General features: G+C 36.4%; 1 protein-coding gene across 1 annotated transcript in view; it reads right to left on the bottom strand.

Annotated features, from left to right (window-relative positions):
• The window catches only part of sfl (N-deacetylase and N-sulfotransferase sfl), a 236,944-nt gene that overhangs the window by 97,672 nt on the left and 121,087 nt on the right, over nt 1–18,185 (bottom strand). The window contains exons 4-5 of the mRNA XM_067351321.1: nt 14,628–14,666; nt 1,252–1,295 (exon numbers count right to left, since the gene is read on the bottom strand). The gene's annotated coding sequence lies outside the window, so the exon portion shown is untranslated. The remainder of the gene's footprint in view (nt 1–1,251; nt 1,296–14,627; nt 14,667–18,185) is intronic.

The following is an 18,185-nucleotide window of genomic DNA, read 5'->3' on the forward strand; positions in this document are numbered from 1 at the left end:
CGTCTGTGCTTCCCCTCCATTCGACCACGGCACGGTTTACCCCGTCGCCCGCGACTTCTTCCACGACTCCGGTCCCCACTGCTACGCGGTCGAGATGGTGAAAGAGTACCGATGCGCGAGAAAGAGAGAAAGAGGTTCGTCGCCCGACAAAGACGAACGCGAGCGGCAGTACTACAAGTGAGACGCGCTGGTCGGACAGAGACTGCTGCCGTTGTCGCAATAAAGAGAACTTGTTAGCCGATGCGTCGGTTAGAAAGAGACGGTATGAGTAAGCAGAATGCGAACGCATGCGCTATCGTGAAACTCGGCACGCGGTCGCGCCCAAACGCATCGCCTCACGATCCTCATATTGATGTACTACGCTCTTGCACTTGCGGCGAGCCGATTGCGGCCGTCGCAAATACGAGAGAAGATGTAGACGCTAAAACGGACGACCGTTCGTCCACGTGCACCTACATATATGTAGAACTGCATAGATGAGATAGAGTTTATCGCGTACGCGAGATATGGAGCTCGCTACTTCGATCGAGCTTAGACGTGCGACATGCTATCTATTCGCGTGGCTGTCCGCAACGGATTAATTAGCGTAAAGCTACGACTTTATTAGCGTAAAGGATGAACTCCTTCCATCATAGAATAGTTTTTAGATAGTATAGTGACTCTCGATTTATTTATAAAATATCTTCTTTATTCCACCAATAAATCTGCATTTAAAATTGTATTTTAACAATTTGTTCTTTTGCAAAAAAAAAACAAGAAACGATTAAACTTATCAGAATGATTAAATCAACAATAGGTATTTATAAATATTAAAATTATATTAAACATTATATTCTCAAATTTATACTCTCAAATTTTCACAAATTTCATAATTTCACATATTTTACAAATATTCACAAAATTTATATTCTCAAAATTTATATTTATAGTTCAAAATTTTCATTTTTAAATTTAATTTTTTATTTAATAAAACTCTTTTATTTTGCATATTTAATTATATGATTTATGTTTTCAAATTTTATAAATTTATAATTTAAGAGTAATAAATTGCATATATTAACTTATACGATATTTAAATGTTTTAAGATAAAAACATTGATTTTGTATTATCTTTATTTGTAAAAAGATAAATTGCAGACAAGAATGTGATTATCAAAGCATAACTTTCAGCAAGTAAGAAATATTGGTGAATAAAAAGATAGGAGATAACACACATCTCAATACATTATATTATTGAATAAATACACTTACCTCAGTTACACACGTTGTACTCGAGGTAAGCGCGCTTTTGACACCTGAAATAATTAATACAGTTTTAATTAATATTAATATATATTTTTATTAATATTTACATATATTTTGTTATGTCAAATTATCATAGATTTGTACTTTGATTATTAAACATTATTTCATTATTTACATGTTATTACATAACTATTTCCATTGATATTAATATAACTATGCAGTTCAAATTGCAATTGCATAAATAGGTATTAAAAAATTCAATAAACATTAAGTAAATGTTTTAGTAATAAATAATAAATAGAAATTGTTATTCTGTATATGTGAGTCATTACAGATATATATATATATATATATATATATTTAAATAATGAATAAATAATTGTATTCACCAGAGTTTTGCAGATTGCTCCATTCGCTGCATATTTCGTTTTAGACTGCTCTGTATCACTTCCATGAGAAAATCAATAAATATCAGAAATCTGCGCTTATATTTAATCATGCGCGTTATCGAAGAAAAATCAACCTGCAAATACACTTACACGAAAATCACGGATTCATATCACAAGTTTGACACGCCACGCGACGAAGAACGCGAGATAAAACACAATTTGTGTAATGTATATAATTGTAGCGGTGTTATCATTTTACACATTTAGCAGTTGGTTCGATATTATACACACGCTCGAGTAAGACAAACGAGGATTGTTTTGGCGACCACACAGAGACTGCCAGAAATGGAAATGTAAACAACAGCTATGTTTACCCGACGAATTAACATTTCGATATGCTACATCTAATGAAAAATGTATGCGATGTTCTTGAGCAACTATAATGATCACACACATTTTGTACACTATTTTGGAATTCACTGCATTCGTACTGGATATTGTACTGGATATCGCAGTGTAGTGTCAATTTTAATCCATGCAACATCACTAATCACGGACGCCTACAATAAAAATAATACGTTTCGATCACCCGTTACTTTGATCGATACTTCCGATAAAAATTTGCACTCATTATGTTCTTTTAACGGATAAAATACGCGATTAATGTGGAAAGTTCTCACTTGCATTCCGGACCGAAGATGTAGAAAATATGGCGGTTACAAGATTTGCGCGCGAAACATCAATTAGCAATAGTACCAATATCTTAATATCAAAATGCCTGGATGATCGATATCGATACTACGTGCGCCATCTTCCAGCTGTTGTAAAAGTTTTGTAAAAGGCACACAGAGCGCGAATGCTGGTGATTATTTATATACTTTATGACGGATTAAAATACATTTTAATATTAAGATATTGGCACTATTGCTAATTAATGTTTCGCGCGTAAATCCTGTAACCGCCATAATATTTTCTACATCTTTGGTCCGGAATGCAAGTGAGAACTTTCCACGTTAGTCGCGTATTTTATCCGTTAAAAGAATATAATGAGTGCAAATTTTCATCGGAAGTATCGATTAAAGTAACGGGTGATTGTCGGAACGTATTATTTTTATTGTAGATGTCCGTGATTAGCGATGTTACATGGATTAAAATGCATGTAGCCGTGATACTTTCTATACTTCGTCGACTCGAAACGCAAGCAAAATTTGTTTCAATTGTGGACATTATTGGATTCGTAAGAACTTATGTTTTTCCTTAACGATGTACGCTTGTTTTTAGAATTTAGTATGCAATATTAAAATACATTGTTTTTTTTCATCTCGCAATTTCCGAAAATTCAGCATTGCAATAGAATGTCAATTTTATCTTGTAATGAGAGATTAGCCAACTCAAGAGTATGATATGATTTTAATCAACAATTATTGTATTTTCATGAGCTTGTATAACAATATTATAATATAATATTCAAAACAATTACAGTAAAGGTTAAGTAAAGTATCGAAATCCGCATGAAAAAGTGCAGTTATTCTCCGAACGCACGTAGAGCATATCGTAAGTTCTTAACACTCTGATTTTAATTATAATTTGCATAATAATTTTAACTTGCAAGCATTTTCGAGTACAATACGATTCAGACAATGTTGAGTCTTTGTTTTATATCAATGTATCTTTTGATATTGAAATATTGTATAATTACAAATGATTAGAAAATATTACGATAAAAATTAACATTTTCTATGCGCCTTTCAACAAACTATGGTAATTGATGATGTTTTATTCAATGTTCTTTATAAAAAGGGTTGCATTTTAGCTAGGGTCTCATGCCAATGTTGTTCGTAGCGACGAGGTGACCTGTGTGTTTACACGCGGGTTGTCTAATCAAAATATTTCGTCTCTGCTTCACGTAACTTGGTAATAACCTCTACGTACAGCGCGACGCGTTGATTCGAAACGCAAAGTGCGAACGCTCTGCAATTAATCATGTGTTTTATTCATATCAATCTGTATTAAGTATTACATAATCAAATGCAAAATTTGCCGGGAGTGCCGATTAAAGTGACGGGCGATTGCCGTAATATATTATTTATCGTGAGTTTGTGCGCGATTAACAGTGTTTAGTGCATTCTGTAGCGACTAAAGCAAACTACTTAGCTGAATACAATTACTAGGTTCGTATAATTACTTGTTTATAAGTAAAATATACTATTAAAAATATATTATAAAATTACTATTATGGTCATATATTTATTAAATATTTTTTTATAAGATGTTTCAAAAAAGATATTTATTGGAATATTTATAGAATATTTATAAAAATTCTTATAAATAATTATTTTAATCAAGATAATTAAAAAATATTTTATAATACCAATTACTATAAATAAAACGTATAATAATTTATATATAAATTTCTTCAGCGTAAAAACAGACTTAGCTGAGATACAACTGGTGAGTGTGCCCTAGAGCTAATGAAGAGCAATCTAAGGCAGAATCTGCAGGTAAAATAAACTGGAATATCCTAGCTGGTGAGTATAATTATTTAATCATTATTTAAATATATACATTACACTGTGATAACGTACATATACACAATTATAATTTATATCTCTTAAATATTTGTAATACATTTAAAAATGTTTGCTAGAATATTCATTAAAATGTTTATTAAATAACAATTTTAAATTATTATAATTTTTAAATAATTATTTCACAATTTGTTAAGAATTAATTTTAACCAAAATAAAATTTAAATAATTTGTAGTAAGAAAGCCATATTAAGCATATAACAACTTATTATAACTAAATATATATATTAAATTTATGGCTGAAGAGGCGTACTTAGCTGAGAGATACAATGAGTGTACTTATCCATTATACTTGCATAATTGCAAGTAAAACATTGATATTATATCTTTTCTGCTTGTCAATATTTACCATATAATTGCTTAGAAACGCGCTTCGACAATCACATCTTTGTTTGCAATTTAATTTTTTAAAATATTTAAATAAAAAATATATTACTTTTTACATTCTATTTTAACAATGAAGAGCACAAGTTAAGAGCCTTAATAAAATTATTAAAACTTAAAAAATTTTAATTATACAAACTTATATGTAGAAAAGAAAATTTTAGAAATATAAAATATGAAAAATTGAGTTAAAAACTAAAATTCTGAAAATTGAAATTTAAAATTTAAATTGAAAATTTAAGTTTTAAATTTAAATTTAAAAAATATGATATTTAATATAATTTTTGTTTACTTAAATACATTCTTATCTAATTTTATTAATCAATTTAATTATTTGATGTTTTTATAAAAGAGTGGATTGTCAAAATGCTGTTTCAGAAGCGTAATTTATCGATGCAATAAAAAAGCTATAATTATGAATACTATTGCTTATACAGCAATCGATTTGCTTTTATGATACACATTTCATCGAGCGGTTTTTTGTTGTTCGGTACTTTAAATTGAGGTCTTTTTAAATACAATATGTTTTGCAAAGAGAAACTGAAAATCGGTATATTATAACTTTTGTCATTGCATAACTTTTATAGTTTTATCTGAATTACATTGTCCTTAATTTATAACTCGTAGTTATAGCACAAAATAAATTTTTATCTCGTGTTTGTGTTTTTCTCGCAAATTCACAATGTAAATTTATATTTTTTGAAAGTGAAGTGTACGAGTTAACTTTCATTTAGTAGCACGTGTAGTTAAGCACGGATAGTCGGTATATATCTAATTGAATTGATAGACCTTTCATTATCAAAGTAAGTACATAATTATGATAACACACACATACACAATTACAAATATAAATATAAATATACCTCTTGATTAGATAATGTTATTTATAATCATTGATATAAGTTTGGTAGCAAACATGTTGATTTGTTTCATTAGAAATTTTTTTTACACGTTTGATTACACGTTTGATGATATCTCGCATATGAGACTGTAGATTTACGAATGTCGATCGTCGCGTAGCGTTAACCTTTCGCGTTGATATTGCTTAATCTTTGCACATAGCGAATCGTGCGCTTTCATTGCATCCTTAGAAACACGCTTCTTTCACTCGTCAGCTGGTACACATAGCCACTCCGTGTTTTCCTGAATTCTTCAGCAGTGCAATTTCGTGTATACGTGGCGCGCAAGGTTGCGCTACGAAATGAGTCTCTGAAAATGCTGAGTTGCGGGGTTAACTAATGAATTCCGGCGTGGTTATACTAGCCGTCTCAGGCACAGTTGCATTTCGAGGTCTTATCGTCGGCTGGATATCAGCCTGTCTGGCAGATGTTCGCTAAAACCTCGACCTCTCACGCGTCTCCCGTCGTGCATCCTATACATCTCCCATGACTCTCGCTCTCTCAGGCCGGAGGAACGACGGCATAAGATGCTAAGTGCGAGCATCTTATTCCAGCGCGAGAAACTCCGGCGTCCCCATTCTTCCTCGCGCGTTATAGTGAACACGAGCTGCCGCATCTCAAATTGTGCTCCCGGGATTCAGATTATGTTCTTGAATTTCGGGATATCACGTTCGAGGATGCTTGGTGCGAATCGTCAGAAAGAGATCATAGTAATATTTGAATTCATACAAATGGAAAATTCTTGCGGAAAGAGAATTTGCACGGCGTGCTAGATATTACAATTCATTATTGTGATCTCTAATGTAAATACTGTTCTATCACATACTTTTAGATTTTTCTATCATAATAATATATATATATATAGAAATATTTTGACCTTACGCTTATGATAGAGATATAAAATCATATGTTTATACAAAATTAGAAGAAATAATTAATACTTTCTCTGGCAAATCGCTATATTAGACTACGGTCGATTGACTTCAATTGAGTTCTCACAGTCTTAGAACATATTCCTTCTTTCCTCTCCGGTTTCTGAGCTCTTTTATTATGCGAGCTAACACTCAACGTGAGATGGAATCCCATGCCAGCAATTTTGTGAAAGTTAACAAGTTTTCAGCCGATTAGACTTTTAATCGTTATTACCTACTTTGCCAAGTGCTACGTTTATCGCCGCGGCCAATTAAAATCGCGATGCAGACGTCGTTTTTCCCAATTGCTCTCTCCTTTTAGCCTTTGGAATTTCGTTTACTAGAATAAAAGACAGCAGCGTCTCAGTCGCGTTTTATGGAAGTGTATCCATTACCTGATAGCATGCCAAACCCTCGTAAGCTATTAGAAATAATATTATTATCCTAGCCCTGAATTCTCTCATATTGCTTCACGAAAGTTGAGCGAGAATATTTAGCAGTGCCGGGTTTTGATTACTCAATAAATTCGAATGCATTTCTACTCGTAAAAACCACGAACTAATAAAAGTATAATTAAGTTTCACAATAGTAAAACGTGATTATTTAAAAATAAAAAATTTTAAATTTGCTAAGAAATGTATAAATATTTCAATCTCGAATGGGCGACGCAACGGAAGAAATTACAAAGATAACTATTCTTATCACGATTTATTATTTTTAGAGCTTAATTTATTTATTGATTCTTGTCCGAGATGTTGTTAACGTTACGATGTCGCTGAACACTTTACATTTATGTTTAACAGTTGTCAAGGAAAAATTGTATGCTGAGTGTGCCGCAAGAGTGTATTACATTTTTTTTCTTTGAGTTTATGAAGGAAGATGAAATTTCTTTCTATTTGCTCTTAACACGTGCAATCGTTCTACCGTACATTTTTTGCTTATGAACAACGTAGAGCGTACTATTTTAAATGTTTGTTTTATTGGTTTTAGTATTTCATCATCAGACAAGTTCTAAGATTTTTTTTATTTTTACATTCGAAAAGAGCACTTAATAGACTTCGTTCATTAATTAAATCGAGCTGATTTTAATAATAAGATAAACCGCGAGTGAGTGAAGATGCGTTTCGAATTATTACAACAAACGATAAAAAGAGTCTCTCGAGTCGTGACTAAAAATTTGCGCTTAAAAACCGCATGAATTTACGCGCGAAAGTTATCGGTGTCGGAGCACGAGTGTCCGATAAAGAACTTCTCGAGTTCATTCGTCATTTCTAACGTTCTTTCTGCTTGCGCGTGCGACGTGACATCATACCTGGCAATCGGTAAAAACTGGAAACGACACGTATCTAGGATGAAATTCTACCTCCGATGGGTTCCAACGGTATGTCAAACCGGTCTGCGATCGAATCGTGTACATAGTCCATACCGACGTCTGACGGCTTTGTCAGTAGGCAACTCTCTTGTCCTCCTGTTTGTCTTGTCTCTTTCGAGACTGACATTCCATGGCGCCTAGTACTCTCTGAGCATCTGTCGGGAAGGGAAAAGCGCGCGAGACCCAGTATGTGTCGACAAAGTGCCGCAATGCCGTGCTTCATCGTAGATAAGTTCTCATCTTTTCCGTTCGCCGAGCTTTCTCGCGCACGCGATTCAATTTTCCCTGCTTTGCTTCGAGTCGCGGAGTGATGTTCTTAAATAAGATTGTAACTCGCGAACGTAAACTCTTGCAAAATTCGTGGTTTTTGCAGGGAAGGCGCGAAAAGAATGTCAGAGCGAAATCGTTGCGTCCAATATCACGTAATATTATATTCCCGTTTTACTGCAAGGTAAATTGAATCACGTAAAATTGCTGGGTTTTACATTTAAACATTCCCTGAAATTAGCTAAAATGTTAACGCCACCATTAAAGCTCTGATGATCCGCTCGCTACAAGCAATTTGTTAATCGATACGTTTCACACCTGTTGTGGACACCACAAATGTGTGATCAAATAGGCGCGGTAGGCTTTGACACATTGAAGGACACTGTACGTGCTAATTAAATGCGCCCTTTAACGTGATACAAGGTCCGTGAAGCATCTCGTGCTGGATGAACACTTCGTAATATCGATCAATGGCTACGTGCTGGAATAAATGGGGGGACGGGGAATAAAGGGATAACGCTTTGCTAGAATATCAAACGTAGATGCGACACGTTTTATATAAACCATTGCATAAATGCAATATCGCTTCTGATTAAATTGATCGGACGTGCGGCGAATTTGTTATGTTTTTTAACGAGATGTATTTAAAATAGCGTTATTCGCGTATGCGTCTATCAGTAGTAAAACATTATTAGTATAAATCAAGTTGTTGTTTCTGGATACTTATTCGAATTATATTTTATATTATATATTACAATAAGATTAACGTCACGAAACCAATCTTTCTCGTGTAAATCGATTTTTACGCGACAAGGGAGTCAAAACTCTTGTTTGTCGAGATTCCGCGTTCTCCTAAATTTATTGGCGGATCGTCCGCGCAGAAACGACGCGTTTTCATCGTCAGCACTATTAATAATCGTTTGCCGGATCTTTCGCTGCGGGAGGAAGAGTAGTACGCATCGTCGGTCTAACGTACGACGTTGGCTCTTCAATTTACGACCAGCAGGTTATGCTATCCCGCACCGGCTGAAACGTATTGTAGTCATTAAGCCCCGATCGATTAAGCACCGTCGCGCACGGATGTTTATATATCCCGCATGTAGGTATATGCTCACGTCTGATTTATCAACAGACTCGCGGCGCCCTCGTCTGGAAATTAACTGGCGGGTTGCAGCGGGATGAAAGTGGAAACGGTGGTGTACGTACGTAGATATAGTGCACGCTTGCAGACAGGCCGGAGTCCGTTGGCAATGGAACATTAACTAATTACCTTAAACTGGCAGTCCTGGCGTTTCTGTAGTTTCCCCGATTCAGCCATTGCTATTCGGTTATCGGGAGGCGGAGACAGATTATGTTAGTTAGGATGCGATTTAATTAAGTCCTTCTGACGCGACGTTAGCGAAGATCAACGACAAGATAAACTAACTGTTTAGCCTATTACCAATCACATTGATGAAGTCGAAACCGATTGATGGCGGAAGTTTTTAAAAATAATCGATAGCTAGATCTTAATAAAAGAAGCGATATATTGGTTTGCGAATTTATATCATATTACAATTTATTTAATTTTTACATGTAGGCATTTGTTTTAAAGTTTTAACGAAATAAGACATTATGATTTCCATTATGATAGAATTTAATTATATTTTAAATAATTATTTGCGCGATGAGTTGAATAAAAATTGTGGACAGAGTAATTTTATTTAAAAAAAAAGATCAATGTTTTCAAAGTCAATGTTTTCTTATATAGAACGCTTCAAACTGCACATAAAATCCCATCGTAAGACAGCCACTTTTTTCTGAGGAAAATAGCAAAAATTGAAAGATTACGGAGACTTTCGCAAAAAACACGATGCGTCTTGTGCTGGCGTACAGTTGCAAATTCCAGCTTGAGCTGCGAGATTCCTCGTCGGTGGATGAAAATCCGTAGCTTCGGGTAGTCCCACGAGCGACTGCGTCGATACGTCGTGGTAACGATTTCTATTACAAAACGGATTTCTCATGCATCACCGTGTCACATTGGTCCCCCGCCGGGCGTGCCGTAAGCTCCTTTCCGCGCGCGCTTCTTCTTCGAGCGTTTCGCTCCACCGTCTGTTGCTGGATAGATGCCGGTGACACAACGCTACGCATCTCCGTAGCGTGTCGAGCCGCGGCGAAAAATCGACGCGCGGCACCGCGTGATCTTGAGAACACAGAGTGGGAGGAGACGGTCAGATCGAAACGTGCGAAACGGCTAAAGTGATTGCATGCCAACCACCTTACCTTACCTCCGATACTACCCCATTCTCGCTTCCCTTTCTCAATGCTCGTTCCGCCCTTCACCCTTCAACGACGCCGCCGTCGTCGTGTCTCCGATATCGCGCTACGGTTCGATCGTAAATCAAAATGCAACCCTGCCAGAGACGAAGGCACCAAACAAAATCCATAAATTTCCGCTCCACTGCGTCCGTGGTGGTTTCCGTCAGAAGTTCTCGAAGTTCCGAAAGTAGTATTTCTGGTGCCCGTGCTGCTTCCCCAACCTTCGGTAACGGAGGTGCGCGCGTAAATAATGTAGAAATGATGGGTTGAAGGTACACCAAAGGTGAAGATTCGAGGAGTTGGGTTCGTTATAGCTTATCTTAAGAATTATTAATGAGACAAACAGAGCCGACATTTATTAGAAAATTTCACAAAGAACTTCGAAATAGAGAATCGCTGCGGCATGAACGGAATGTAGTATTATTTCGCATTCTTTACAATGACCTCGCAGTAAACGGCAAAATTCTTTGTCGTTTCATCCTAAAGCGGCGAGTGTGTGCCTCGCCTGGGGATAAGATTTTGCATAAGGAAACCTGTGAGGAGATATCGTGAAAGGTTGACGGCTGCAAAATAATGGTGCAAATCGGGAAGAAACTATCTGCGCCGCGCTTGCCTCTTTCCATCCGTTTTGTAGATCCGCCGTGTACGTGCGAAGTTTGCCAACGGAACGAACGTATCTCATTTTTCGGACGTGCACCCGCAGACTCCGAAAGCTTAAGTCTTTTCTATCGTTTCTTCTGTGTCGCGGCTCAAAAATAATTAACGACGTTTCGTCTTTCACGAACAATGACACTTTTAAGCGGTAAATCAGAGACACATAAATAAGAGACAGACTCCCAAGAATGTTGCCATTTACCGTTCTTCTGAAGAGATAACGAAAAGGGTGCTGGCGTAGCAAACAACTCGGATTCAACGTGAGAAAACATTTAACGGAAGTTGTGAATCAGATTCGCGAGAAGCTCCCGTTTTCTCGTCGCAGCTCCACAGCTTTCGTAAAAAGCATCGAGGTGATGCACTGCGCTCTTCCTCGACAGTCGGGCTTAGATGCTTAGAAGGAGATTCGGATAAGAAATCGGGCTAATAGGGAATCAGTGAGTGCTTTCTCGAGGGGCATTAAAGCGATCCCCGAATCCGATGCTGTTCGCACGAATCCGCCACACGTACGACCATTTCCGCCTCACACCATTGGACGTAGGATTTGTACCGCGTTCCTCGGTCGACGACGAGGGTAATCGAACCGCGTTTGCACCATTGAAAGCGATATTACCGCTAGCGGGTGATGCAGTACCGATCGTTCGAGGAATTGGCCACGGACGATCGTTTTCCCGGAGCGTGCGAAATTAGGTCGATCTACGCGCGTCCGTACGAAAGTCACGGAGCGAAATGGAATTGACTGTGCGGTGTGACCGGTCGCTCTCTTCCTACGTCTCTCTCTCTCTCTCTCTCTCTCTCTCTCTCTCTCTCTCTTGTCAATATGCTATGGGTGTCCGATGTCTCTAGAGTCAAGTGCGCAGAATTTCATAGGAATAGATATCGCTTCGTCCGAACTCCCTCCGGCGATCGCAAAACATAAATGGATACGCCCAAACGTACCGGATTTCCGAGTACTCCGAATAATTGATTTCCGCTTACGTACGGACTTCTTTTATTAGACGCATTATTGTTGTCCGGACTGTCTATTCGTTCGATAAGCAAGCTAGGAATAGAAATACATACGCCGGACACAGATCTGGCATCTCTGAAATTGATAGTCCAAGTTAGATCGTATAATATTCTAGCTTGCGCGCACATATTATCTTTGAAAAATTTTTCAACAATCGCTCAATTCGACGTTTATGGATCTCATAATTTACCAATTCCAATTCTATGATTGATTTCGATTTTTGATATTTGTCTGCCATTGCAGTGATTAAATACATTGTGCAGATTTCTACGTTTCGCAAAAATGTCATATATCTTTCCGCATAAATATTATTCAATTAGTAATATTTGTCTTGTCTACATTATTTTTAAATGAAATAACATCGAATTGTACCAATATTATGAAAACGTCGGTTGATCGCGTTATTATGCACTTGATTCACCAATGCTATCTTTTTTATTTCCGCATGTTTTTACGGACTGCATTATGTTTTACGTACATTACAACTCATTAATTCGTAACTAGAGAACTGAATTTTTAATAAGGAAAGCATTGCGTTGGCAAAATAATTTTTTTTTCCCCAATTAAAAGAAAACAAGAGTAAAAAGTTATTTACATGAAATGCAGAAAATTCTTCTTGTTTGTTTTCTTTAGTGTATTCCACTTTAATGATTAAATATTCCGCCTGGCGTACTTCTAAAATTCACTGTACCAATCACTCACGCATTTTGCTAGAAATTTCATACCATCGCGTTCCAAAATAGAAAGAATCGTGCACTGACGCGAAGTTTGAACATTTGTTTTGTACACTGCGTTGGTAGCGCGTATTTCGGATTTCTGATTTTATTTACTTGCAAACACAGTGATGATGTCGTTTTTATTTTTTTAAACTGCGTTTTGCTATGATATAAAGTTACTCTAACGCAAAATGTTGATAATGCGACATAAACTTTTACTTTCAGAAAGTTGTTGGTTTACAACTTAATGATTGATGGCATATTAAAAAAAATATTATCTTATTTATCTTGTGGCTTAATGCATGGTTATTGCACAGTTTTCGAAAAAAAGTTTTCAATATGTTTCTATTTTTTTCGCGCGAAAAGAATGGGCTTGCGGCAAAGGGGGGTGGGGAGGAAGGGGCAGACGCAACATGCCGGATCCATGCACTTTGGCCCCTCGGCAGTATGAAATTCTCCATTTAGTCGTAATACAAAGTTGGACGCACCTGGCTCTTTACGGTAGAAACAGCGGCGGCGTTGAAATTTTCACGCAGCGCATTACGAAATTTCGTAAAGCTTTCGCCGGTTGCGAAGCTCGACGCATCCTGCGACAACGATGCGCGCGATCATCATTGCACTCCCGGAGTCGAAGCGGATATTGGGTATTGCCAGCGGGAGCGGTGCTAAAACTCTATTCCGTATATTTCTTCTTGCACTCACGCGTTTGCTTTTATTTACCACGGTTCTCCGCGGCCGGCGGGATTCCCGGAGCGAAGCCGATCGTTTCCATTCCGGAATTTCTCATCAGACTTTGCCACTGCAGCCGTTGCTTCGTAATGAGTTCTGTGCCTTGTGACTGGCGTCGGTGCCTTTTGTTCCGTCTAAAAGGACCGAGCCGTCAGCTTCAATTAGGCCCCGTAAAAAGTTACAAGAAAATATCGAGAGGTCGCTATTATGTTCTACCGTTGCGTTTATCCTTAAATTATTCAATGCGATACGACTGACGCAGGAACGCAATGTGGAAAGTTTGCACCAAGAGTGTGCCACAAAGCTTCCAGTTTATTCGCGAAATTGTTAGTAGTAAAATAGATGCAATTAAAATTATAGAAATGTGAAAAGATTTGTAAATAGCGCGGTTTTTGCTTTATTACTTAAACAAGCTATTGTAGGAATATTGCAAAAAGATGATTGTGTTAATTGAGTATAATTGAGACAACGCGACGTGCATTTACCTCTTATTTTATCGAGCGTAGAGATTTTCGAGCGGTATTACCTAGCAAAATACCACTTTATCTAGCAGATACGTGTGCCAACGAGTATGACGAAGATGAATTCGTTCTCGAGCGAAAGGGTGGGTATGCGTAATTCATCAGCGTAATTGAGCTCGCGCATACCAAGTTTGTAACGCTTCACGAGTCTCATGAGCCGAGTACCATTTCGTAATAACACGTTAATTTTAGTACGTAATTTTCAAGTTTTATTATAAATCAGAACGTGTTTTTCATAATTTTGAAGACTGGATATCAACTCAAACTTGCTAAGTGGCAGTTTCATGGAGAAAAGTTTCATAAGTCAAATTTTTTATATTATACATACCATTTTTTTAAACGTTTCAAATATATATACAATCACACCAACCATATTACCTGTATAGCAAAATATCGAAGCTATAGTAATTTATAAATGCAAAATATTTAATGTTGACGAATCAAATTGTCAAAGATTCACGAGCTGAAGTATACATCACATATTGATTTTTATATCCTTACTATATGAGAAATTTGCTAACAAATAGTGATACAATTAGTGATACAATTAGTCTGAGACATCTTGTATATGTTACATTATTTTGAAATCTATTTTCTTAATGATATTAAAAATTAATAAAAATAAATAGGATTGGATTAACTTACCAGCACGATGCGTAACAGCGGAGTTGTTCACAAGTTGATCTGTAACATTCAAAGTACATTCGAATTATTTAAAGTATTTAAAATAATGATTTGAGAAATAATTATAATGCACATTAAACTTTTACATAACATTTTTATGCAAATATTTAATAAAAGAATTATATATTTATATCTAATAACTATAAATATTAAAAATTGCAAATCTTTTACTGAATATTTCAAAGTTTCCATGTGCGTTACATTACACAATATTTTACATGTAATATTTTACGCAACTAACAGATAATAAATAAATTATTACTTGCCTTAAAGTTGTTCCGTCGGCGCCTTATGCCTTTCCCGAGGTTCTTCTTTCTCTCAGTTCTCTTTACAGTTTTTCAAGGCATTCACATGTGTTTGCGATGCAAATATAAAAATCGCACGATGTTTTGAACAGTTTCCCGACGCGTACTTTGTCATTCGGAGAAAGTAAAACTTGTATATTATCGCACGGATTACACATTTGATACTCTACTGCGTTTGTAACAAGTAACAAAGGAAAGAGTAAAATCGATATTGCGGAAAATAATAAGGATAGTATTATTGAAGAGAATAACGCACCGATACGGAACGATTTGCTTGTACATACGAGCTACCGCCGTGCAAACGATAAAGGTGCATAAACATATCAAAGATAAAGTCGTGTCGATTCCAATTTGGAAGAATGCGAAGAAAAAGGTGCAGCTATACGCATGCCGATACATAGCGAGAGAGAGAGAGAGAGAGAGAGAGAGAGAGAGAGAGAGAGGGGGGGGGGGGGATACGAGTAGATTACGTAGATTAATTATAAGAACGACTAAAACAATTCCATCGAACGCCGCGAGTCGGTATATATATATATATATATATATATATCGAAATTCTTAACATTAAAGAATTAATCGAACATTTATCGAAATCAAGTTAAAATCGAGTTTAATTGTAAGAATTTCGTAACCGGCTCGCGGTGTTTGGTGTTTGTTTATGTTGTCGCGCTTATGCCTCGTCTACACACTGTCTTTAAGAATCTATCCTTAAAATAGTACGCTGAAGTAAACTGCACTTGAAACGACTATTCAGCTACACGCTGTATTTAAAGATCGATAGTTTGTTTCGTTTCGCGCAATACATAACCTCTAAAAGTATTTTTTTTAGAATTTGAGCCTGTCAAAAATTAATTGTTTCCTAATTCCTAATGAATTAGCAATAGATATAAATATATAATATGGCGCCACAATTATATAATAAGTAAAAGATAAAAAATAAATCGATATAAATCAGAAATCGATATAAATCGATATTTTCTAATATATGATGTTGAACTGGGATTCTTAACATCTTGAAGATAGTTTCACTTAAAGATAGTTTCACTTAAAGATAGTTTGACACAGCTACACGCGCAATTTAACATCAGATATCTTCAACACACTATCTTAAAGACAGCGTGTAGACGGGGCATTAGCCTGCGCGCTCCGTACCTCCTCTCCCTCTCTCACACGTATGTTCTATTTCGTACATATATTGTTTCTTCTACGGATTCTTCCAAATCGGAATCAGCGTGACTTTGTTCTTGAAACGTTTATATCGTACCTCATTCGTACGGCGGCACTCGTACGGAGCAGATTGTTTCGTATATCAGCGCGTTATTTTCTCAAATAATACCTACTACTTTTACTACTTTCCGATCTCATTCTTTTTTATCTATTGCGGATAGTGTCGAAGTGTTATCCGTGCGATCTATTCGAGTTGTCTTATCTTTGTCTTAAAATAATGAAAATACGTCGGGAGTGTCGTTTAAAACGGGCGATTTCCGCGTCGCAAACGCGTGTGAATGGCTTGAACTGCAAGGAGAACTAAGAGGAGGAGGAGGAGGCTCGGGAAGGGCATCAGGCGTCGGCGGAGCAACTTTAAGGTAATTAATTACTTATTTATTATCTGTTATTTGTAAAATGTTACATATAAATAATTATGTATAACACACATAAAATACTTGAAAGATTCAATAAAACATTTACAATAACTAGTATTCTATAAATAGTATTATTATTAAAGTTTTTCACATATTTATCACTATTTTGAATAATAAAATTTTTGATGATTTTTTTACTAGTCATTTTATTTAAAGGATAAATAAAAAGTTTAATGTGCGCAAATATTTTTTAGATACTAATTATTTTATACTTTACTATAATCTGAATGCTCTTTTGTATTTTACAGATCAACTCCGCTGCTGCGCATCGTGCCGGTAAGTCAATCCACATATTTGGTTTAATTTTAATATTAAGAAATTTCAAAATAATATAAAATGTACAAGATATCTCAGATTAGCCGCATTCATCATTTATTAATAGCAGATTTATTATATGATAAGAATATAAAAATTAATATGCGACGTACGCGAATTTTTGATAATTTATTTTATCAATTTTAAACACTTTGCATCTAAAAATTACTGTAGCCTTGACATTTTGATATAAAGATTTTCTAAATGTCTCCAAATGACCTCATAAATCTGTTATTAATGGGTGATACGGTTGGTGTAGGATATCCTGTATATATTTGTTCATGACATGGCTTTCGTATGGCAGACATATTATTCTATGAAACAAGGCAGCTTCATAACGTAATGGAGTTTTCTTGTTCCGTTTCTGCTCTTCTTTCCTCGGCCCGTTTCTTCGTTTCCGTAGTAACTTTGCCGTTCCTACTAAGGACAATGCCCTTCTTCTCTCTGTGAGCCACAGACGTTGCGACGTAATACTTAAATTAATCTAATAAATTTCCACGAAATCTCGTGACTTGCACGAAATTAGCTTACAGCAGTTGCCACGGCGGAACTTTTTCTGTGCGAAAATATTTACATAGTCCACAAACGCAATATGTCCGTGAGAAAATTAAAATCCAACACGTGTCACGTATTGTATGAAAAAGAGAAGAAATATGTAAGAGCGGTGCAAAACAATTTATAAATACACGGGCAAACATATATATTAATTTGGAAATCGGACGAACGAAACTCTCATTCCGCTTTCCGTTTTATTCCGCTCGTTTCCCCGTTCGCGTTAACAGATCTTAATCGCATTTACGAACGAGAATGGCAATAACAAGACTAATAGTATTTACGATCGACGTAGTTCCCGGGAAATGTGCGTCACGTCGCGGAAGCATCCCGTCTCACGGCTTCGTAATCTAACTCCAAATTAACACAGCCTAATTCTCGTCCTATTCTCAGTCTTGCCAGCGCAGCTAACGGCATGGAGGGCGCATCACATTCTAGTTTGCTCTAAAACGAGTTCCGATAAAGTTAACGCCTGCTCTGGTCGACAACGTTGCATCCAGACATTTAGATAAGTTAACAAACAGTCGGACCGCGAATGAGCAAGCGTATGAGCATACTTATGCCCGTCCTGGTTTTCCCTCGTCTTCCTTTTTCTTTCTCTCTTCGTAACCTCGCTCTTCCCCGGAGCGGCACCCTTTTCGTTCCTTCGGTTTCTCTATGCTTCGTGTTTATTCCGTAGAATGGTTCACTCCGACTGTGATATC

Source organism: Linepithema humile, chromosome 3, assembly GCF_040581485.1.
Source record: "Linepithema humile isolate Giens D197 chromosome 3, Lhum_UNIL_v1.0, whole genome shotgun sequence".
NCBI lineage: Eukaryota > Metazoa > Arthropoda > Insecta > Hymenoptera > Formicidae > Linepithema > Linepithema humile.